This window comes from Temnothorax americanus, unplaced genomic scaffold, assembly GCF_048541705.1.
Source record: "Temnothorax americanus isolate GAGA-0224 unplaced genomic scaffold, ASM4854170v1 Scaffold19, whole genome shotgun sequence".
Lineage (NCBI taxonomy): Eukaryota > Metazoa > Arthropoda > Insecta > Hymenoptera > Formicidae > Temnothorax > Temnothorax americanus.
The window spans coordinates 1827782-1853671 of NW_027509329.1; the positions used below are offsets into that span (position 1 = coordinate 1827782).

General features: G+C 42.2%; 1 protein-coding gene and 1 long non-coding RNA gene across 10 annotated transcripts in view; one reads left to right on the forward strand and one right to left on the reverse strand.

The window, feature by feature from the left end:
- LOC143896537 (adenosine receptor A1) overlaps positions 1-25890 on the forward strand; it is a 167285-nt gene that overhangs the window by 69556 nt on the left and 71839 nt on the right. The gene's annotated exons all lie outside the window — the stretch shown is intronic.
- Positions 9445-25890, reverse strand: part of LOC143896610 (uncharacterized) — a 31255-nt gene continuing 14809 nt past the window's right edge. Inside the window, exons 2-3 of one of the 5 annotated variants that reach the window (XR_013256705.1) lie at positions 14936-15471; positions 9445-12494 (exon numbers count right to left, since the gene is read on the reverse strand). This is a non-coding gene — a long non-coding RNA (uncharacterized LOC143896610). The other 4 variants (XR_013256703.1, XR_013256702.1, XR_013256706.1 and 1 more) reach the window with 4 other exon arrangements.

Below are 25890 nucleotides of genomic sequence, written 5' to 3' on the forward strand. Positions count from 1 at the left end.
ACCTGTGAATCGTGAAAACTTCTATCTTCGCGCGATTGAGTCGGCGCCAGTATGCCCCCTCCTCCCTCTTTTTTTCTCTTTTTTTTCTTTTTTTCTTTGCTCTCGAACGAGAGACGAGAGAGAGAGAGAGGGGAGAGAGAAAGGGGTGAGAGAGAGGGGAGAGAGAGAGAGGGGGAGAGTGAGAGTGAGTATCTTGCTCAGGATCACGTCTAGCAGAAGAGGATCGCGTACGAGAGACGCGCGACGATCGTACTCTCGTCGTCCCATTAAAATCCCCCGGAGAACGTTGCGCGCGCGTTATATCCACGTTCGCGCAGAAAAATCCGCGCTTAATCGCGCCGGTCGAGGAAACGACGCCGACGCTTAATGGCATTAGCCCCTCGAGCGATTTCCATCGGCGAATCGCGTGACTTGCTATAAGCGAATTTCGCAGCCTTCTGCAAGATTGGGTTAGGTCAGCACGAAGGCATTCTGTCTCCCTCGCTTCCTCTCCGGTAGGGCGATCTTCGATCCCAGATTAAGGTACCGGCTACGCCGGCCGACACGTGAACCGGGTAAACGGCGTCTCGTGCGGCCTTTTGTAATTGGCACTTGTTGCCCGAGAGTGGCCGGGAGTTCAATTTACAGCCCCGAGAAGAGAGAGCTGACAATTATCGATAATCGTCGCTGGTTATCGGTAACGTCACGGTGGTATCGTCGCTTTGTCGGGATTGCCCGATAACTCGCGTTAGCCAGACTGTTTAGGTCGACTGCAACGTCTATTTCTTGGGATGAGTTGCAGGGACAGCCTTGGTTAAGCTTCATAGCCCTAAGGGAGTGCTAGATGCACTGCGTAGCATTAACACGAATGAATGGCACGGCTATGTTATCAGATTATAGTTAGCGCGATTCCCTAGTCCCTTCCTAGATCATATCTTTAGACGTAATATCGATGAGGAGAAAGAAACTTTGCTTAACTATGATCACAAGCACCCGTTGGTGCAATCGGCGTTGAATTGATTTACAAGGTGTACTGAGCACATTACATAGGTAAATTCTAATCCGATGTTAGATACTGTAATAAAAAGCATTAATAGTTCATTGACTGATATTGATTAAATATTTTTACAAATTTTGTTAATTTTTCAACGTTTAATTACGCAAACTTTGAATCTTTTGATTATATTTATATACCGCTGATTATATCTACCTAAATAAAATTGCGCAATTAATATAAATTTTAATTAGTAATTATAATATTAAGCTCTTTCATTTTTGTCTCATGTTCTTAAACTTACTTTAAGTTGAAAAACATTTAGATCACTCAAATAAAAAAGGAGGAAAAAAACTTGAGCGCTTAAAAGTTTAAAGCCTTAATGATATAAATGGCTAACGCAACTTTATTTCTCATTTAGTTTCAAAAGAGCTTTAATAGAGTTTAAATGTTGCGGCTTATTTGGCGACAGTTCCATAATATCGCGAATTTATAAAAAAAATTGAATCCTATGAAATTTTCGCTAAGTCTAAGTAGTCGTCGGTTGCTAATTCGTCAAAGTGTCCGATGGTAGAATATTGCACGACGCCGCAACATACACGTATACGAACGCATCCCTACAAGTGAGAGAAACTCGGATTCGGACAGGACCGACGACGAGCTTTTCTGACTAGACGTTATTCGCGGGTGGCATATTGTCCACGGGTATAAAGCTGGCGAGTTTCGACGACGGAGTTTGGGATGTGGGCTTTGACTTGGGGTAACTCGCACTATAATCTACAACCCGGCTCTAACACAATAGCCGGTCGGAGTCCCGTAGGGAATTGCGTTTCGTACCTACGGCAATGGTCCCCCGGAGTGGTTTCGCGAGTAAATTATTCGCAGCGCGAGCGATCTTTCGGCTTCGCCGGAATAAAATGACGTTTAAACTGTCCGGCGAGAGAGAGGGTTTTTAGGGAATCTCCATCGCATTTCAGACGCGGCGTGCGCGGCGAGAAGTTAGTCAAAAAAATTTCCCGTAAACTTCGGCTCGCCGCCGGACGACTCGTAAAAGCATCATGAATATTTAATCTGTCGCGTATCTGGTAATCAAGAAAGTTCGGCTAGTTAGGCCGAGTACACAATCGCAGGGTACGTGACAACGTCTCGAAAAGTAGGATACTCTTGCCCGTTAAATCTCTAATTTATCAAGACTTTTACGTTTCTTTGACGCTGCTCCGCGCGAGCTGCTTTAATTACTCGACGACCAAAGTCGTCGTTATATACTTTGGAAGGGATGCAAAGGGTATTTATCGCGAGTATCTCACATACTATTACCATTTATCCGAGCTATAGGGTTATACTTTACGAGACTTTATTATCACGGTTGATTTAGATAATGCGATCGAACGAAGTAACCACCGCCGCAATCTGTTTAACCGGCCGTATATATCCGCATTAGGGGAGGAGTCCCGCGTATTGCGCTTTGCTATTTGACAATTTATTGCGATTACCTTAATCAAACTAGATGTGGAAATATCAGCGTGCGCGTTTGTACGCGAACGAAATTACTGCCAAAGGGCACGCGCAAACCACGTTTTCGGGATCACCGACGCGATGTATCGGAAGTAGATAACGTCGATGCGATTTATTTTCATCACTATCGATGCGAGACACCCGCGGGTGGTGTATAGTTAGTGGAGTGAAACCGCGCCCGGGTAAAATCCTCGTTTTATCCGCCGCGGTTCCGGGTGTTTAATGGTTAAAAATAAAGTAATTCACTGCCAATCTAGCAAATCTGGTGATTTAATGACGTCGATTCCATATCAGCGGCAGTTATTTATACCGGCCCCAATTTTATCATGTTACTCTGTTACTTTGATATACGCAAGTGGAATTTTATTGTCGGTATAAACCCGATTTATGCGTGGCTTCCCGCCTGGCGACGTGAATTTTGTTCGACCAATCGATAAACCAGTCTACGCAATTGCATGCAGCAGGTTCTGCCATTCTTTACCATCACCGTGCAAACGAAATTATGCTTCCCTGCTGCTTCCTTCTCTCACTGCTCTCTCTTGCCCTCCCTTGTTCGCTTCTTTCCCCCTTCCACTTTTCTCTCTCTATCGCCCTCGCACTATCCGTATTGCAATAGGGCAATTCGTTTCCGAATTTAATTTACCGTATTGAAGAAGAAAAAAAGTGAATAGAACACCGACAGTTCGGCAGTTCATACAATGGGATTGCAACTCAAAAAGAATGATTTTTGAGTTGTCATTACACGTCCTAGCTAAAAAACGAATTTTGAATAATTTTATTCAACGCTTTATTTGACAACTTTTTGATGAGATAAAGTACACGTAACGTTTTAACCGTACACGAAAGTCACATATAATACGATAATAAAATTTGCATGAATGCGGCGCATTTGCATTTTGTTGAATGTACGTGGAAAATAAATTGCATTGTAATTCTCTTTTTGCCCGTATAGCTGAAAAGTTATTGATGCACGATCTGAATGTTTCGAGTTACGACTCTTTTTCAAAAAGCCAGCGCAAGACTCGTCGGGGTAGAAACAGAGATAGAAATATAGGGAACGATCGTTACGGCTTCGGTTACGTCATCGTGGCGCGCACCGGATATAAAACCGTGAAAATACGCGAACGTCCCCCGGCCGCCTGGCTGCCGGCTTATCGATTTACTCCACTAAGGGCCGGTTGTTCCAACCTGTTGGTAAACTACCTAATAGTTAAATCATATGTATGTCTTTGTTTATTCTTTACATTAGACAAAGATAGACATATGATTTAACTATTAGGTAGCTTACCAATAAGTTGGAACAATCGGCCTTTAGAGTCCGTTATGACGATAATTGAATTTATATTGTCAATTTTCCGCCGGCTGTGCTAGATCGGCGAATCGGTAGGTCAATCTGCGCGCGACCGTGAACCATTTTGCCGAGCGCGATAGCTTATCAGTTATCGCGAATACTTAATAAGAAGGGAACGAGTCTGCGGAAATCGATAGGGCCGCTTCTCTTCAGCGTGAAACGCGGTTCGTAAACATTATCGCACCGTGGTGCTTCTATTACAATCGGCTCTCTCTGATTGGTTAATCGAATTACGGAAATCTAGATTCAACTCCGGCAAGTATGATTCGACTGGTAAGCATTGTTCCGCATATATACGTGTCTTTGATTGAATCAACGCCAATCTGCGCGATTACCGGTTCAACGAATGCCTGTGGATCGAGGGCAAATGCGTTAAGAGAAGCGAAATGCAATGAGATGTTAAAGCAAGATATATATATATATATATATATATATATATATATATATATATATATATAAGCGTTGAGAAATAAAATATAACACAAGTAGAATTTCGTGGTGGGTTTTGTGAATTCTACATTTATCAAAGTTTTATAAAATATCCCGATGGCAGATTTGAATTGCTGTGGCGGTGTGGTCGGCCTACTATAATATAAATAAGATTCTTTCTTTCTCTCGTCTTACTAAATAATAAAATATTTGGAAGATCTGACTTGAATATAAATTATTTATAAATTTTCTAAACTGGGATCTCCGAACTTTTGACAATAAGCTGTTTGAGCTACTTAAGCTTCTGACTCTGTCATATATAGACTTTATCTTGTTCTCGCAGCAATTTTTTAAATATGCGAATTGTATATTAATACATTGTTTATTAGCGTTTTTTTACCTCATTGTATTATTATTATATATTCTTATAGTTAATTGTGCCTCGGTTTCAAATAGTTACGCAACTGTTTGCTCATTCTCTGGAGCACTGAAAAGGAGTGAAAAAAGTATATTGAACGTGAGAACGTGCTTTATATCTTTATTTCACGTGTCGATACGTAGAAAAATAGAAATGCACCTGGTGAATGTGCATGTTTCATGAGATCTGGTCTCTTGTGTATCAAATGTATTTATTTTTTAATAGCGAGCTTACGAGTCCGTAGCACGCGAATCAATTGCCCGAACGCTTTCGCATACTGCTGTAATGAATAAACAATAGTTTGATATATTAAGTAAACAAGAGAGGCAATCGCAAGATTTTGAGAAATAAAGTAAGCGGGCGAGTATGTGTATGTGTACAAAAAAAAAAAGTCGACAATGAACGCGACGACAGAAAAATTTATTTCCTCGCTCATTGTAAGCTTTTTTATTGACACCGATCACAAACATTTATTAGATATACAGTAAATAAATAATGATACATATTTATTCGAGTGTAACAGGATAGTTTAAAGTTAGTAGATATAATGAATTAGTAATCAAATTCTTTTTGAATGTTTTAGAGTTATTAAGAAAAGCATAACACTCTAATATTACATTAAGATATTATCTTTATTGACTTATGCCAGCGTTCTTCTTAACGCTGCGTACCTGCTCTCAACTATCCTAAATCAATGAATAATTTTGTAATGAAGGTTCAACAACGGGGGTAGGAAGAGAGCGGAAGAGGGAGGGGCAAGGAACGGGTGGAGAGTTGGAGAAGCTGGGCGCATGTTGGATTAATTAAGTACGGCTCACTTTAGCGCGAGCAGAAACCAGCGCTCAACGAGAAACGCACCAACTCGGCTGTGTCGTAAATTTGCTAACCGAGATCAGAAGATTGGTGCCCGTCCAGAACGGCGAAGCAGAGGGAGAGACCGACGGCGGCGGCGGCAGCGGCGGCGGTAGCTGATTGGTTTCTCAAGTGCTTGCAAAACATTCACCGTTGAAAGGCTTCCCGGTGTGCTTCCGTCGTCATGGCAATCTCGAGATCGTTCCAGTTTTAAATGCAGATATATCCACCGTCCTGCCGCGCTCGCACCAGACAATACGCATTTAATGTCGGAAGTCAAATTTATTTGCACGCCGGCCGGTGGGCGATAGTACGCTAACGATGAATGCCCGTTCGAGGTAATTAATTCAAGATTAAGCAGGCGAGGATACTTGATCCCTGGAAATTAGCGGGCGAAGTACAAATGCGCGCCGCAATTATTATGTTTGTAATTGAATGCGGTTATTTCAGCGAAATCCTTTACAAATAAAACAGTACGATGTTCCTGATACGCGCGTGGCTAGAAATATAACTGAATTTATATATCGTAATTTGAGTTAATTATAAATACAATTCTAAATTATTTTAAACTGTAATTATACATAATTTGTTTAAGACATCAGAGTATCATAATTGATTAAATAATTACTAACAGAATCGTGAAAGAGCACTCGTAGTCCCTTTGTAGGATCAATTCGATACACTACATTATAGATACAAATTGGACGAGCGCAAAATGGAGAATACATGTATTCTCGATCCATTCAGTATTTTTTTAATAAAAGGAATTATGCTTTTTTCTTCTTTCTATTTTTGGATAATAATATATATTATAGATAGTATAATTACATTTATGCAAAACTGATGAAATAACGAAGATTTTAATACACCGTTAATTACATAAAAAGCTCAAAATTTTCAGATTTGTGAAATGATATTCAGCTTTTCATAATTTTTTATTCTACAATATTAAGGTACTATTATATATTTGGAAGTAAGGCGCCGGGGTATTTAGTTCTTTTGATATTTTATTTCTTCAATTGTCCCTAACTTTAAAAAAGTTCAATCATAGGCTTGAGACCGACACGTTCGAACGAAGCGGCCGGACGAAATGGCGGCTTTTGAAAGAGATTCTAATCGAACACGCGGCGCCAATAAATCTAACAAAAATTTCGCGTGCATAGGGTGTACACGGGGCAGGTCGGTGTGTTAACGAATAGGTTCTGGGGTTAAATGAAAGGACGTAACACAAACGTGGCGCCATGTGAAATTTGGACGTTTGACGTTTTCCCCCTTGCGCGCGCGCGCCTTGCACCGCCCGGAATGATTTGACTGCGTCGGCCAAACCTCGCTTTGAAGTCTTTCGCCCGCAAATTTTTCGCTCGACGGCATCGTTTGATCAGAGCCATCGTATGCGTCACATGGCATATGGCATCGCATCGGATCGCATCGGATCGCATCGCATCGCATCGCATCGCATCGCATCGCATCGCATCGCATCGCATCGCATCGCATCGCATCGCATCGCATCGCATCGCATCGCATCGCATCGCATCGCATCGCATCGCATCGCATCGCATCGCATCGCATCGCATCGCATCGCATCGCATCGCATCGCATCGCATCGCATCGCATCGCATCGCATCGCATCGCATCGCATCGCATCGCATCGCATCGCATCGCATCGCATCGCATCGCATCGCATCGCATCGCATCGCATCGCATCGCATCGCATCGCATCGCATCGCATCGCATCGCATCGCATCGCATCGCATCGCATCGCATCGCATCGCATCGCATCGCATCGCATCGCATCGCATCGCATCGCATCGCATCGCATCGCATCGCATCGCATCGCATCGCATCGCATCGCATCGCATCGCATCGCATCGCATCGCATCGCATCGCATCGCATCGCATCGCATCGCATCGCATCGCATCGCATCGCATCGCATCGCATCGCATCGCATCGCATCGCATCGCATCGCATCGCATCGCATCGCATCGCATCGCATCGCATCGCATCGCATCGCATCGCATCGCATCGCATCGCATCGCATCGCATCGCATCGCATCGCATCGCATCGCATCGCATCGCATCGCATCGCATCGCATCGCACCGCACCGCATCGCATTGCATCGCACCGCAACGCACCGCATTGAGACGCATCGCCTCATTTTTCGCGGTATGGGAACGAACCGCGAAATCGCCAATTGAATTGTGGTTTCAATTAAAGAGTATATACAGCTGCGCGGCTCCGAAGCTCCTTTGGCTTTCGCTGTAATTGGCATAGAACGCGAGGCTCGAGCGATTCCCGCTAATTGAGAAATAGCCGCGTTGGCCATCAGGCCGGTAGTAAAATACAGTGGTAACACGTACGCCACCTGCATTATTCATGCATCGTTGCTTCTCCCCGCCGAGAGACTCTTGAGAAGAACTTCTTAGATTTATATGAATTCTCGAGATGCCGCGAGCGGGTAAGGGGTGTAAGACAGGAAAAGAAAAAAGAAGAGGGAATCGCGAAAAGAGAAATGGGGGAGGGGGAAGGGCGTCGTTCTAAAGATCCGCGCATAACGATGACTTCTATAAATTCTATAGAGTGCCTCTCTTCCCGTCCCGGCCTGCTTGCCTCTCTTGGCGCGCTTTGGAATTTTATACGCCATTATGTGTGTTGAGAATCGCGTTTGTTCTGCGTTGTTGCTGCAGCTTGTACGAGCGGCACTCTCCGCAGGCCCTGAGTTTTGTGGAGTTGCGGGCCCATTAATTTTTATCAAGCGCGACCACCTCGACCACATGGCACTTACGCGGACATCGATGTCGACGACTTACGTCTAAATTGGCGCCCTTATTCCGGTTTCCGTGAGAAAAATGGCGCATTTCTTTTCGATAACTGTCGCCGCAAAATGATTTGCGGCCGCAACCGGCGAAAACAATTCTCCAACTCGGCGTTAATGGACTCTTTGGTATCGATATTTCGATGACTTGATGCAACTAAAACAGTAATTTTCAAGTTACAAAATTTTGATTTATTGTGTGTCCCCTGATGGTTTGTTTAGTGGTAATATTTTCTCGCGCTGTTGTTTTCTTGCGGAATAATCTTTCTATTAATAACTTTTTTAATATATATTATTTTAAAGTCAATGATATTGCATATAATTAATATAGCATTGATAGTAAATATCGATTAGTTGAAGGTTCCTCTCTAATGTTAAATCAAAATACATACAAAAAATCTTTTTTTTTATACTAAAAAAAACTTAGTAAAGTCGAAAAATATCAGGTCTTTAATTCTTTACAATTTTTATTTTACTTTATTTATTTTTAATAATCCAGTGTAGATCTATGCACATCCAATATTGTATATCACGGTATTGATCGTAAATATCGATCATGCGAAGGAGGGCTCTTTAGTAAAGCTGGACTTTAACGAGCGTGCTCGTTCTGTCGGAGTTAAGCGAGTGTGACATGGCCAGCGGCGCTGCACTTAGTGGATTTACATCGCGGCCGGCTTCCTCGTCGGCCTCGCCGTCGATTCATTCTCGTGATCTCGCGAGGCGAGCTTTGGGCTAGCTCAGAGGTGCGCAACTCAAATATTGGAGTAGGCCTTATTTAGTTTAAATTCAATTTAATCGTATTACTCGCAATATCATCTTTGTTTTGCAACAGTTTCGCGACAAGCTGATTATTTACAACGTATGACTCTATGGCTTTTGGATAGTCTAAAATTAATAAAAATCTTCAGAAAGATTTGAAAAAAGTATTAGGATTCTTTATTTAATTCTGGTAATGTTAAAAAAAATAACAAAACGTAAATAATAGTAGAAAGTAGAGCAAATATAAAGTGCTCTATTTTTTGGTGGATATCACACACACATATATATATATATATATATATATATATATATATATATATATTGTATTTCGTATAATATATCAGGATACTACGATATATATTGAAGTGACCAACTGCATATAATTTTGCAATCGCAAATTTAAATTGAGACGAAAATTAGAAGGCGGGCATGTTATCAGGTGAAATATCGATGGGTCCTTACGGCCCGCGGGGGCCGCGGGCCTTCTGTTGCGCACCGCTGCGAAAGACCTGCTAAGGAACACGAGCGGTTAAATCCATCGGGGTATTATCCGTCGAAGCGGCCGATCGAATGACAGCATCCGGCATGGGGCAGGTCGTGTTGCTCGCGGGGTAATTTTAGGGTGTTATGCGTCTTACCGTGGATCGACCTGACGTGGACGATTACCTATCTATCTGCGGCAAGAACCGCTCGAACCAGAAGTATGATAGTCGATCGAATTTCATGCGTTGGCTTCGACCACCTGAAGAGCATTTAATGTAATTTAATCCGTCCGATTTTGCCGAGAAACGAACATCTTTGTAAACGAGTAAATATAACCGCGCTACTTTGCATTTTTACGACGGCATACATCGGAAATTTGTTGCTTGCTATGCAGGAAGACTTGCGCTCTTTATATAGAAATTATGTACACTTTGATGGAGTATCGGCTTTGTAGAGGGAAGTTATACAAAGTTATATTATTTGCGGTGAAAATTTAAAAATTTTCAATTTACGTGAAAAATATTCAAGCCTGCGAAAGTTAAAAGTTTAAATCTTCTTCGCGTTTTTGTATTATAAATAATTAGGTGTTTTATTCTCTTATACAAGTCTTGTAAAAGTAGTCAGTTTGTTGGTATAAACTCGATCGGAGTTTATTAGTTTAAATATACATATGGTAAATAGTAAATAAAAATCTATTCCGTTATTTAGCAAAGCTTGCTGCGATTTATCTCTCTGCCCCCGGGAGCAGTGTTTATTCAGAACGTTTATTTTTCTCAGAAGCAGGTAATATGTATGAAGAAAAAAGAAATAGACTGCTTCCTTCCAATGCAGAAAAACTTTTTTTGCATCACAATTTGCCGCTTCTTAATTTTAATTACAATGATTAAAACACACTATTAGCGTGTATTAAATAAATACATTATGTAAATGCGTTTGATTTAATTCAATTTTATTAGATACATAAATAAATAAATTAGATACTCATGCATGTTAAAACGCATCCGCGGCTGAGGGGGCAACAGTCTATTAGCTATTTCCTGCCAATTTTACATTAATTGGTATTCGGCCGAATAGTAGACTAATATTCGGTGTTCGGCCGAATAGTAAAAATGTTGCCGAATAGGCAGAATACCGAATAGTTGGCTATTCGTTGCAACATTAGCGTAAACGTATTGATTTTATAAGTATCGGAGGGGATGCAGGGAGAGCCATTAGAAACATCCATCTATCTCCTTCCGAAGTAACTGCCTTTAAGAATTTTAGCGACCTTGATACGCGCGCAAGAGGGGAACTTTCTTGAAACTTAAATTGAAAGCGGCCTCCGCTTCATAAACAACTATTAGTGGCGCCGCCCGACTCGATTAATTCTCTTTTATATTTCCGCTTCGGTAACGTGGTTGAACATTTACGAGGATCCTCGATGAAGATAGTCGGCTTTTTAAAGGATATCACGTACTTAGATAGAATAATCGATGAATAGATTGCTTCATCATTATGATCATTATATCAGACAATATCTACGCACAGATTTACGATAATATACGGAGCTTTTCAATGGAGAGAAATGCATATCTTGCATCTAAAATGCTGGGAATAATACAAAGTAATATATAGCATTATGAGAATTATAGCGAGTGCCGAATAATAAAATTCCTCAATTTTTTTCATCATTGCTTCATTTTTAATTATTATAACTATTTGACGTTCAGATAGTTAGTTCCTCGTCAATACCTATCTTTCGGTATGACGTTCCGATCTTGTGTATTTCCCATCGTTGTAATAAGTTACAATATACATAGGTGCTTGAAGCGAATATCTCAAGAACGCTTTGGATAACCGGATGCCGTGGCACGCTTTTAAGGAGAGCTCTATCGCGACCGTTCACCCCGACCGTTCTCGACCGCAATTTCGTCGTGGCGGCGTAACGACGCTCTCCACGTATATTCCAGGGGCGTCTACCCGCGACGACATCGTTGCGTTGATCACCGGTCTAGGTGGACGGTTGGGGAACCGGCGAGTCATCGTGTGTTACGTTGTATGTACGTCGTAGTCGTATCGGGCGATCACGCGACCATATTCCACCCGGCTGAGTCAAGTACATTTCGTAAACACGCCGTAAAAGGCCGTAATCAACGGCCAATCCGCGAAGCATCACCGGCGATGGGGACGTTAATCGATTCGTTCGATAGTAATTGCAAATACGATTGGCGCGCTCGCAAGGCCTGTATTATTCATGAGGGATTCGAATAATCGTGCGGATACGCGTTACCTGGCGGACGCGGACGCGTAACTGGCGTCAACGGGGATTTTCAGTCGCGCGCGCGAGACTCGTTTTCTACAACGGCGCCTACCAAATGCGCCTCTTGGATGTCGATGAGGAGGAGAGCCCGGAACGGGATAGACAATAATGCGGCGTGCCTCGAATATATCGATCGGTGTTTTATCCGATTCCGAAATTGCGGGCAAAAATTGGATCTACTTTCGCGGAATAGGACCAATAGTTGGGTATTGTCCGCGTCGGTCCCTCTCTGCGGAATTCGTTCCGACGCGACGGAGAGGTCGCGCGCGCTACAGCGCAGAAATTGCATAGATATATTTTAAGTCAGGTTACTTATATCCGGCGATCCGGTGATATTTACGCGAACGAATTACAATCTTGATAGCTATTTTCCCATTTCCCATAATTTGCCCCCGTGATACATGAAGTTCCGCCGTCATGTTAACGCTCTTGATGATGATATAGGAAATCCATTCGGGACTTTTGAATTTGCATATCTAAGGCTTCTTGTACTTGTTAGTACTACGATAGTCATTAAATATGCAATGCGTTGTGCTCTATATCTATACCTGTACTTGCTCCTTTACTTCATTATGCTGCTGCGTTTCTCCATCAGTCTGGCCTGAAAGCATTCTTCGTGTTAACTCTAGCGATAACAGGGTATTTCCAATAACCGGAAACATCAATGCTAATCACTTTACATGTGTATGACTGTAGAACTAATGACAATTATATAAACAGATATTCTATTATAATACGAAGATTAATGAATAAGGATAAAGATTTTATTGAGTTGTATAAAAAATTTTATAACGGAAAAGATATGATTAATATATAAGGAAATGTTAATTTTAATTATTGAAAGACGATGTGTTGAAAAAGAGAAAGACATTTTTATTAGTCGAAATATTTGGTTTTAATATTGAAAATTAGAAATTTGATAGAATTTCTATTAGAATTAACGACTTTCTTAGCGATACGATTTATGCAAAGTGTGCCAATTTCCATTCTTGCCATTGTAGTATATCTTAAATATAATTGCACTCCGGAAGAGAGCAAAAATAAAATCTAAGATTATCTTTATTTATGATTCCGCGAATTTTGGCCGTCGAAAGTAGGGACCGGTTTTTTCGGCGACCGCTGCTGCTTTATTTACGACCGTCCGACGTTTGCGGTTAATTTACAGAGGTTCGATCGAGGTAGAGTATAGCGTGTTCTTCTCGGGCGTGTATATATATCGAATCCGCGACGGTACGATTGGACGCACGTTGCACGCGTGATATCGCAGAACTCTCGTGGAACAGATCGTTGGCAATGGCACGCGGATCCAGCCATTTTCGACCTGAGTAAGTGTACGTATCTGCCTGTGCTATCCCGAGGGATATATATTTATCCTTTGCCGATACAAACAAAAGGTCTCGGCCGTGATCGTGCCGGGTCCGTTCGTATATTCCACAGGCGTTCGCGAACATCGGAGCAGAGAACTCGTCCGCTGTTGTTTCTACGTCTCGAGACATTGCTTCTTGAGAGCATTGTTATTTTTAAGCACCTGCGAGAGAAAGAGATGGACAGATACAGGTCTGAGAGACGGTGCTGTGGGAAAATTGCAGCATTTAGCAGAATATGCATGGCAAATATCTGAGTTATATTTATATATTTTAAAGATATGTACTTTATTATTATATTATATATAACTCTGATATTTTATTTTCCTATTTTTGTCTTCAACTAGCGACAGAGGCAAATAAACGAGACGAAATAAATGGACGAAAATACGACTTGGATACATGAGGAGAAAGTAAATAAACGTGTTTTTTGGCTTGAGTTTTAAATTTATTAAAAATTTAGTAAAAATTTTCTCTCTCTCTTAAGAAAAGTAATCTACTTGAATATTTTTTAGTTGAACTTTAAGTGAACGATGTAAAATATTGTTGTGTAATCACAGTTTAGAAGGAATAGGGAGAATTTATGTAGTTGGAGAGCCCTTCATTTTTAACTCAAAACCTAATTAATTATGCCTCGACGTTTCAATTAGGAGAATAGGTTTCAATTAAGTTTCAGACTAGTTAAAGAACTTTTTGCTATTACCAAAAACATTTATTACCTAAAAAATGTCTTTTTTTTTACAATTTGCAGTCATTGCACCTGATGCAATTTGTTTTATCTTTTAATATAGGGTTAATTTAATTCTTCGTAATTTGCCGTCGTGTTTTTCAAATGTAAATACTCTGATTCGCAGGTAACATTGGAATATACATATTTCAAAGAGGATTTGATTTCGCAAATGTGCATTAACGTCCATCAATGTCTTTCGGATGGCGGTAGCTTTTATTTAGTTATGTATACCCGCGGAATGAATAAAAAAATGAAGAATTCACGGATTCGCGACGACTGGGAACTCGCTCTATATTATCTATAGTTTCGTCGGGCTTGGATGAAACAAATCTGTAGGTTATCTCAAAAAGCGTTTCTCTCACAAACACGAGCGCGCACGCTCCACGATGCTTCAAATTCGTCGTGGTAGTCCCCTGCTTCGTCGAGTGACCAGAATATCTTGCCGGCCCTACCTTTGTTTTTCTACAGCCGTAAACTTTGCGTGCTACCTTCGTCCCTCTATGAGACTATGCGGCGACCGATCATCGGTATGCCGATCGTAAATGCGAGACGATGTTTCGATTGTAGTTGGTACGATTCGTTCACACTACGCGAGTATCGTGCTTTATTTGTGTTTTGTTTATGCCACTTGCACTGTAAGCGCGTATACACCATGCGGATGACGCAGGTCCACGATGCACCTGTCGCAATTTATTTTATTTTATTCTTTCATCTCGCGTATTGCGGTTTAAAAATTTTTTACGTGCTATTTCTTACAATTTTTATAACTTTCTTGAAAAAAATAGAATACCGTAACGTAAATTTTGCACGTTTCATATTGGTATAATAAGTAAGCGCAAAAATTTACCGATGCTGTTAAAAGAAAAGCAATTACACAGTAATAACGATAATAACATTTCATGTAATAACAATCTAGTATAATTGCAGTAATTATAATTAAGTACCTACGCGTTGAAAGCTATAGTTGGGAGCGCTATATTCTATCCTCATTGAAATTCGACGTGTAGATTTATGTTCGGAGAGATTCCATTCGGCCCTCGAATACACAGTTTCAAAATGCCGATTTCGGGCATGAATGGTCGAGTTCGTTCGCTCTTGATGACCGTTCCCATTACAGCGACTGATGGCATTCGTTTGCTCGTGCCCGATCGCCCGTGTTCGGTATAGTATAAATGCACCTTTTGGTCGCTGGAATACTTGATGCGCGCACATCTATAATTTCACGCTCGCGTGTCACCGATCCGTTTCATTTTCCATCGAGCTATCATCCGGGAAGAATATTCATCATACTCGACGCCACTCGCCGCGTCAGGAACTCATCATCAAGTTCTGCCAGCGTACGTTGTTCAATCATTCACACTGTCCATCGGGTTAATGATAATATTCCGTCTCTCGCGCGGAGATCTGTCGCGGTGTTTGCCCTCGCAAAGCCTCGCATAGTTGTACGCTATGCATGCGCAATAAGGCTATAATCACAAGGTGACCTGAAATCGCCGCGAATGATACATCAGAGAGATTATTTGATTAATATGAATATTTAGTGATTTTGCAATTCGCCATTATTTATTTGCAAGTCATACAGAAGCAATATCTGAATCAAACAGCGACGTGTGGAAATTGGAATATATATGTCATAATATCTTATTATGGAGTTGTTAAAGTTAGACGCAATGTCTCGTATTATTTGGTTATCACCTGTGAAACAATATCGTTTGATTATTTTAACGCAACTCACATATAGGTATTGGTACGAGCATCGGTATTGCTTACATATCAATAAAAGAAAAAACAAGTAATTTTGCAGCTACAGTTTATACTACATATTTATTTTACATTTTTTTGAGATGGGGAAAATAATTTTAATTTTGCATTGCCGCGTGAGGCTATTTTTATCCCTTACGCAATATATTGTTTCTAAAGCAGCGACGAGCAGAACAAATTATCCTGAAAAATGAAAGCAACACACAATTGTAGTTGTACTCTATTTACTCTACGCCCGGTGTCTGCGGAAGTTAAAAGTCGAAGTAACGTCTCTATATGTTCATTCCCGTTTCTTGCTCGTAACAATAATTCTTCGCGCTCGCGTCACAGGGAATCCGGATGCAAGAAAAAGTACGATTTCCGGCGCGCTTGGCGCACACTTTAAGCTACTCTCCGACATGGACGACGGTAAGAAGCGACGCGATACGAGCCGACGCGAGACCGGTGCGATTCCGTGGCGCGCGCTCTTCCACGTGCGGCGCGGCCATTTTTCACCTTCTTCTTTCCCCGAAACTAGCCGAAGAAATCAGCGGCGCGGGTATGTGTGTACGCTATCGCGATTCGAGGCCATATGACGGCGCGCCGCGTGCGAGGCATTCGAGACCGATTCGCGAAACGGCGAAACGCGCGGGGATGTGGCGCGCACCGATAAGACGGTCCTCTCGCTCGTGTATCAAAGTACGACAACTTCATAGCCCCGCCGACCGTAAAGTCAGGCCATTATCTCCATTATTGCCATCTTTTTTTCGCAGACGAGCTATATAAATAGCCCGCTTGTACAGATAATAGGCGTATCCCCTTCCCTCCTTTCGTGCGGCTAGAGGGAGAGACAGGGAGAGACAGGGGAAGCCCCGTAAGTCGGGGGCCATATAATCCTCAAACATCTGAATTTATGCCGTCGACATTACGGTTGAAGAAGCTTGCGAAGGCCGTTTCATCGTCGTCGTCGTCGTCGTTTCGTTTGCTGATGTTTTGGAGTTTTGGACCTTCGTGGCACGCGCTTTTTGTGATACGGGAGCCGCGCTTTCTCTCCGGCGTGTCCATTAAAGTGGATATATTGTAATAAACCGGTTTAGTCGCCTGTGCCGCGCACGGAGGCTGGGCACGGATTTAATCGGCAGGCATCTTAATTCTATTCCACGAAGCCAGCACCCGGTTAGATCGCCGATCAAATATATTATCGTTGCGATTGCTCGACAAGAATCTACAGGGCCGAGACCGAGGATGGATTAATCACGGCATCAGTTATCAGTTTGAGAAGTACATTTCAAACTGATTGTTTCTCCGTGTGTCAGATAGATGTAATATTTTTCGGTTCTGTCGCGAATAAATCGAATTTGTTTTTAGCCGATTTTTGTTTCAAACATTTACAGGGGTCTGCATGAAACGCATTGCGCGTTAAGTACTTTAACAGCGGGCGAAGTCCATTTCAACTAATTGCATTATCTGCGGCGATATATATAGATTAACGTACAGTTAGCAGCGTTAAACACAGACTGCAGTTATTTTATTCGAAATCGACGGCGGTAGCGTATTTTCACGTACCACGTCTTTAATTAAATAATGAACACATTAATTTTAGAAACACTAATCACGACGAATTTTAAATAGAAGTTTTTTATAAACTTAGGAAAAAACAAAGCCTCAACTGATTTAATAACAAATTTTATTGGATGCATAATTTTAGTGTAAAATTTTCAATTTTTAATGCGCCTGCATTGATGCACAAAACTTAATTATACAAAATATTATAAAATTCTTCTATAAGTATTGTTATTTCATTGTTACTGTTTAATTACACATCGCCGAAATTTTATAAAGAAATTATAAGGTGCTGATATAAATCCGAGTAATTTCATATATATATACCTATGTGTGTTTATACTCATACAGTAACTCAGAGTTTTTATAAAAAATATAATTTTGCAGTTTAAAATAATTTAATAATATACGTATATCATTAATGACAAGAATCTAAATGACAACATATTTTCTCTAACAATTCCGCCAATAATCGAATAATGCGTCCTTTTAAATTGGTATTTATTCCAGTTTCTGCATTTGTTTTATGGCACTCGTCCTAATAATAATTCAGCTTGACCGAGGCGAACTAAACAAGCGGAGTACGGTCAAGTTTGCCCGTAGAAATCGCTATTGAAATACTGGCGACGTGACACGCCAATTGTTTTGATTTCCACGTTTCTTCGTGGCGCGCCGGAGTTTTACCAATGCAGTCTCCCGATGTAGCCTTCCGTCGTCGCTATTCAGTTGATGCCGCAGGCTTCGTCCGACTTCCGAATCAGCGGACCGCGATGTTGCCTACGTCGCGTCCCGCCAATTATTTAAATTCCCAAGATTTCCGCCTCGCCGGTGGAAGACGGCAAATATTGACGAAAAATATCAAGCGTTTCCCTGGCCTATCGAGACGCGCGCGGTGCGGCGGCGCGTGCGTCTCGTCCGTTTCACTGCGGAAGCGAGGATCAGCACGTCGCGTCGCGCGTCCCTCGATCCACATACAGAGAGAGGTGAATCCCCTCGGCCGATAAGAGTCCCTCGTGGCGACGCCGACGGCATCGGAATACGCGTTCGAAATTCCAACCAGAGAGGCTTCTGGTCCCGGCCTGTCCGCCCGTCCAGTCCACCCGTCCGGTCCGTCCGCCCGCCTACCGATTTCCTTATTATCGAGGGATTCGCGACACGTGTGGCTTAACGTTAGCGCGGCGCGATGCGGTGCGACGCGACCGCAACCGCGTATGCACATTGCACACGCGGATCGGGGAACGAGAGCTCACAGGGGTGAGCTCGTGGGAACATAGTCGCATGCGGTTCGATCGGCTCCGCAATGGACGTGCTATATCGACCTCGTTGTCCACCGCGCGCGTCCGTCGTCAGGACGTTCTCTCGTCCTTATACTAGAGAAAATCGATTTTCTTAGAATTTTCTTGAAACTGTGAATATACGTTAATTTAAGTGCGCTTTATGCGTGGTATAAATTTCAGTACCTCTTCCGGTATAAAAAATAAAGATACTGAGCCTCAAAATTTCAAAAAAAAATTTTTTTAATTTAATTTTTTTAGTTTTGGCATTTTTTCCTTATAGAACTCGACGAGAGGAGCAACTTTGGTCCTCTTGACCAACCTCGTATCTTTTACCGTTTGGCCTGGAAAACCTTTTCATTAGTAAAAGTTGAAACTTTGAAGCTCCAGTATCTTGATTTTTTATACCAGAAGAGGTACTGAAATTTATACCACGCATAAAGCACACCTAAATTAACGTATATTCACAGTTTCAAGAAAATCCTAAGAATATCGATTTTCTTTAGTTCGGATTTTATATCAAATTATATGATCAACTTTGCAGTCGATTTTTTCTGTGGCTCCTTACCGACTATTTACTCTAGAAAATCGATCTCGAAAATCACAAGATTTGCATTACTTCATACAGATGGCCAGAAAAAGAAGGCTCTATCACGGTTTCAATCACATATTTTCGCATTTTTCGATTAGATGAAATGAGAAAAAAACATTGCTTTTTGTACATTAGATTTCGAAGAATCCGATGCAACCATAAAATATATAGTTTACCGGAGATTTCGCTGCTAATTTTTTAGTTTATTTTAGTGAAAATGCGGTAATCGAGCAGACATTTTTTAGTCGAGGTGAGGTTGGGAAGACTTGGCAACGCCGCTGGCTAATCACTGTAGTTGCAGGTTATGGGGCTCGTCTTTCTTAGCCGAATTGAATAGTGATTGACACCCTTTCTCAGTAATTGTCAAAATTCAATCGAAAAGTATTTTTCTCACTTGTAACCTTTCTCGACGACTCGCATGATCAGCTGATCAAAACGGAGTCAAATGACAAAAATCACATAATTTGGAAAAAGTAACATACTTTGTCACGTATAAAATTTTACACCATAATTCATAAAATTATTTTTCCCTTAGCAAAAATTGCCTGAAATATATTTCTGAACGTAAAAACCTACAAACAGTCACATGACTAGCACGTAGCGAGACGCTTACCTTAATAGTTCGCCCGCCACCGCTCGACTTTATTCTCATGAGGCTCGCGCGTTCCCTCGCACGCGATATCTCTTCGCGACTCTTCCTGCGTCCGCTCGTCCGCCCGCCCGTCGACGTAAAAGCGCCCCCCGATGACTTTTAACGAGGCATCTATATGGCGAATCGAGGCCGAGGCCAGGATGGCTAATTTTAGGAGCTACGTGTCGCTCCTGGCTTTCGGCAATGCGATCCTGCGCAAAATCGATAAGCGTTCGCTTACAGGAAAAGCGGATGAAAGCGAGTTTGTCACGCATGTGTGCTGAAAGTACAGTTTTTAACAAGTTTTCACGACGATCGTATCATATTTTTTACACCTTACAATAGCTGTATCATAAATACGGTCCAAGTTTCTTTTTGATGGAGAAGAGAGTTGCCAGAAAATCATCTTCATCGACCCATGAGTTAAAAGAAGAAAGAACAACTTCTGAATTTCAATCAAGGAGGATATCTCGGCAACAATTATTTCGAACGGCCTTAAAATTGTCATATTAAAATGTCTGGCGAATCTATTTCGTGATCTTTCTTTGCGGCTTACGTTAGGGTCAGACCGGTTTGCGGTTAAGACGCTTTAACTTGTCTCTGAAATCCGTTTAGGATTCTTGTTCGTCACGAAGAAGTCGCTGAAATGTTTCTTTAGGGTCCTCTTGTTCAAAAAGAAGTCTACACGTGCCAAATACGAGCGCGCAATCGTACAAGAGAGATTTTAAGTTACAATTTTTATCACTACTGCGCTTATTCCCACTTTTCGTATATCTATTATCGCATATTTATCTTTTATTAACGTCGCGGGGCCCTTGCGTTTTACTTATGGCCGCATGTAACATCTGTTACGAACACGTTTCGGCGGGACACGTTGCGGCCGGTGTAACAACCGGCTGTGATCGTAAATCACGCTTGCATGATTCAAAATCAGCGATTTGCATGGCGAGTCGATTGCGTGCGAGCACGAGGGGGCCCCTCCGCGCGCGCGTCGCTAATTCAAAAGTCGCGGCGCAGCGGTCGACCGGGCCATATAATGTTAGTGTAAGGAACGCGAGAGAGAACCCGGCCACGAGATTTCGTTGAGTTATTACGTGCCGAAATGCGACGCGCAAAGCGGCTTTAAGGGGTTCCTATCTCCTTTCCCTTGGAGGGAGAGAGAAAGACGGAAGCACAATTTGCCGGCGGATGAAGAAGAGGCATCGAAAAAACCAGAGTAAAAGGAAGATCGTGAAATCACGGCCACAAATTACAGTTGCCGATATGAAGGGAACTCATCATAATTTGCGCAGAGAGAAATCCAACGGTAATGATTGCTTCCCCGGACGTGCCTCTTGAGGTTAACGAAAACTTGCGGATGCGCGAGATTCATGCGAGAGATTTCTGCATGCCCGGGAATAAAGTTAACCGCGCGTGAATTTCATTCGGAATTGGTGGATAAATATTTGCACCTCGAGACGAAACAGATCGCAGTTTACGGAGAGGATTCTCTATTTTAATCTGTATAGGTATAACACGAGGAAACAGTGGCATATCTGTGATAAAGAACGATCGGACATTTTAGCAAAATAACGAAAGAATTGTTCACGTAGGTATACGCTGCACTTAGAATTTGATATTTTTTACAAATTTTAAAGGATGGTACACGTTCAAGCGTTCTCTCTCTCTCTCTCTCTTCTTTCTCCTCTTCCCTCCTTTCTCTCCTACCTATCTATCTATCTATCTATCTATCTACTTGCCTATATCTATCTATTTTTCTTTCTTTTCGTTCCCGCGCTATTTTGTCTTTATTTTTCTAAATAGACCGCCGGCAGTCTGTCGGCGATTCACGGAAGCGACGCCCATGGTTAGCATAACAGGAGCGCTGTGTATTTTTCGCAAAAATCGAGCTACCTCCTTGCTATACCTATGTACATGTATACATATGTATATATCTATCGCCTTCCTTCTCTCTCACGCCCGTTATCCGGCATTCAAGGTGCTTCTCAAATTTCCTCGAGCCGGTCGCGCGCAAAGTAAATTTGCTCTATGCGCCGTGTGCAAAGCAGATTCGTCCTTTATCCGCGCGCCAGACGCGAGATTGCCTGAACCATCGAGCGCGAGCGAGCGGCAGAAAAAGGGCTAAGGAGGATGAAAAGCGCGCGCGCGCGGGCATTACAAAAATTTGTTTATGACGGCGCGTTTTAGCCGACACGGTAATTAGCCTCGTAGAAGTTATTTCAGAGGCGTCGTGCCGTTTGACTGGCGTAAGCGAAATATTCCCCGGCTTGTGCCCGACGATGCGCGGCTTTTAAGGCCACCTCTTCTCTCTATAGCCGCTTTGGCTTGGAACAGCAGCCGCTCGATATCGCGGCGCTGACTTTCGGACCTTCATCGCCGCCTTGTCAACGCTCTCCCTGACGCCTACGATATTAAATTTCGCGTCTCTCGCGGTAGAGAGAAAGAGGCAAAGAGAGAGAGAGAGAGAGAGAGAGAGAGAGAGAGAGAGAGAGAGAGAGAGAGAGAGAAAGAGATAGAGAAGTGGAGAAAGAGACAGATAGCGAGAGGGAAGAATCGAGAGATAGGCGAGAGAGTAAGAGAGAGAACGTGGCCTCTTTTCACGCGGGACCGATACATTTGCCCCGAGCCCCCGGAGAACGGAAGGAAGGCGTAATGCCGCGGTGCTTTTAAGGCAGCTTAGAAGGGCACGACGAACACCTTACCGTACTCCCACGGCTTACGGCTTACGGATGGAGCTCGAATGTTATATCAACGGGATTTCGTTTTCAACGTCGCAGCGCAGCGAGCGTAAATAAGAGTTTCTCTCTCTCCCGTTCTCGGGAAGTCGCGTGGGACCCAAGGAGATGCGGCATCGGGCCGCGCACGTTTCGTCCGCGCGTCGTCGCCGTCGCCGTACTCGTGCGTACACGCTCGCAGGAAATGCGGACTTTTCGCGGATATATCGTACTTCGGATACGGTAAACACGGGGTTTGTGTGCATGTTCAATGTTGATACAAATCCGGACGGAACTGTCGCGGCAATTTACAGTTGATTTTGTACTACACGTGGTACTGATACTGTTTACCGTAACCGAAACACGATATCGCAAAGACTCCCTAATGACGAAAACGTTGTGTGGTGCGTTGGTTTCGCTGTGCCGACATGTAGACCCGTGTGTGTGTGTATATATATATGGGCGTGCGCGCGCGACGATTGAGGTTGTACCACCGACCGAGCGTGAACTTCAGTGGGATCGGGAAAAGCTTTCAAGCTGCTTGCGAGAATTTACGCGCGAGATACGCGTACGGAAATTAAATCTGTTTCGCAATATAGCGACATATAGATTTCGATTTATATCTAGGGCAAAAGACAAGCGTCAAAGAGCGCTTCGCCGCTTATATCCGAGTTTTGTCACGTATGTTCGTTCGTTTCGTCGCGTATTTTCTAACGTTAATTGATTACTTATGATTAAACGCTGGAAAGATGCATTTGCTTGCACCGCAGATTGTAATGCACGCCTCCGGCCTATTTAATTGTATACACTATTTAAATTGATAGCGGTAGCGATAAATTTATGCGGCTTCTTACGGTGGCAATTACCGCGCCTTTATATATGCAAGCAATCGCATCGGCGCAAAGACGAGTTTCTATACGGAGGTAGCGCGCTGCTGCATAAATTTCGCCGGCGCGGCGGCGCTGTGTATAGGGGCGCGGAATGATATCGTGGCGCTTAATTATTCGTTCCCTTTGCTCTTCTCCCTTTAGTAAACGCTAATCAAGTGCCCGTGAAAACCAGTCTGGATAGACGTCACAATTATTGCAGACAGTGCGCCGTGGGCATTATGGGTAAATTGATCGAGTACGTGCTAGCGCGCCGTGGAATTATAGTAATTATTTCGTCTCTAATGCAGATGATAAGCGAAATAAAGGAGACTGAGCAATTTCAGCGAAGCGATATCTAATCCTCAGATCGAAGTTGGAATAAAAGTAAACGTAGCTCATAATGGAATAATTAATTCTCCACTCGCGTAAAAAGTATAATGTAGTTATACTTTTAAAAAGTTGTTATTGTAAATCGGACATCAAAAAGGATATAAATTCTTAAAATATCTTATATTATTATCATACTTTTTTTTCTCTCTCTTTATAACAATCATATGTCAGTTTTGTTATTTGTCATAAATCTTTAGGTATGTGAAATATGAACCGTATATACTCAACACAATCATAACGCAAGGAATTAATCAAATTATAATTCTCGTTAAAACAAAAATAAATTCTGATATTTTGTCAGGATATACTCTCTATATATAGAGATCTAAATTTTACTACTAATTATATATTGATATAACATTTAATTAAGGTGCTCTATATGTAGCGAAATGACAGAACTGTCTTTGGCAGCAAGGATTAGTTCCTTAATTAATCATCTTAATAGAGTATATCCGCGATTAACCGAACTGACCGATTTGACACGAATAAAAGACCCGGGTGTATTTATTCCACGATTTATGGAGTCGCAAAGTCTTACGGTAACGCTTAATCGATTCTGCCGTCGTGATTACCGCGTCCGGAAACGTCACAATGCTGCCTGAGCCGGGCTAATTACACGGTCGAGCAACGTGTCACGAGTCAGCCCTTTCTATCGCATAAATCGTCCGCTCTAATTACGAGCAATTGCACGCATCGCGAGTCTCTCTCTCTCTCTCTCTCTCTCTCTCTCTCTCTCTCAAGCTATCGCTTGGTTTTCGCTGTTTATAGCTAGTGTACTTTACGTCCGGTATCGGCAGCCGCTATACACGTATATGTAGCTATTGTTATCCACAACGAACGTGGGAGACCGATAATCCCAATTCGTTCCTCGAATCGGAAAAACGCATCGCGTAACGAAGGAGATGCAACGGTCGTTTAATGGCTCTCATTCATATATGTAAAGCCGCAATCTCACGTCAATACACGACTATCATACACGTAATTAATGCGTATGTATGGTAATAGAGACTAACGTCTTGCTTGAGTGAGCAGATCTGCTATTTGATCGTCGTAACAAGTAGCCGTATTATAGAAAGTCCGGGCTGTATTCGGGTTGATTGCAGCACATAAACGAGGTGGCGCAACGCCGTTAATTCTCTCAATTAATTTAATTAATTGATTTATGCATGTAATTATCGCACGCATTGATTTGCTTCGTTGCGATTCTTTGATTTAAAGAAATGAAGTAATGGCATGATATTGTAAATATGATACACTTGCTGTATCATAATTATCGTGTAATCTCTCGTCGTTGACAATCTTACTCTCGTTTTTCTTCGTTTGTCCTTGATGCGTGCGCGGTGGTACGTTTTTATTTTTCGAGTTAAGGCAAGAGCATTAAACTGTCGCAGCAATTTTGGTGTTTCACGGAGATGGATATTCATGTTCGTTTTTCTATTCAGACCGCATTTTGCAATGGTTCACTTGAGCGTGAGGAGAATAGCTCGATAAAGAAACGTTATTTCTTCAGAAATTATACGTTAAAGCAAAATCAGCACTTGCAATATACTCTTAATGGTACCCATATGCTTATCACGCCATTTTTTAATTATGATTGATCGCTATGAGAAAATCTGATAGAGACTAATACGATTTGCGTATAACATACTTCATGTAAGACAATTTGTAAAATAACTTGATAATTTTCCGCGGTATTTTTACACGATTCCGTAAAAAGAATAAATTATAAAATTTTGCGCCAAAACATCAACAATCCATGAGAAACGGTATATGCAGAAATTTTACTCGTGACACACTTACGCCGTTATCGTACATGATGGATGATTTATATACGTCGATATATATACACACATCATGTATATATCAACGATATAAATCACAGTTGGCTTGGACGTTTTGTTACAACTAATGACCGTTGTTATTTCGATTTCAATCACGTGGGAGTGCACCATTTGCACAAGAGCGGTTTCACTTATGCGCCTACATATCCATTTCGCGTGGTCCGCCAAGCACGCGGGGTTTTATCGAGCGTGTCTGAGAAGCAGAAGGCGTCGTAGGGTATTTGCAACAGGAACTGCAGCGAAACGATGTTTTGACACGGCTCGTAGATTCAGTCAATTAACACTTTTC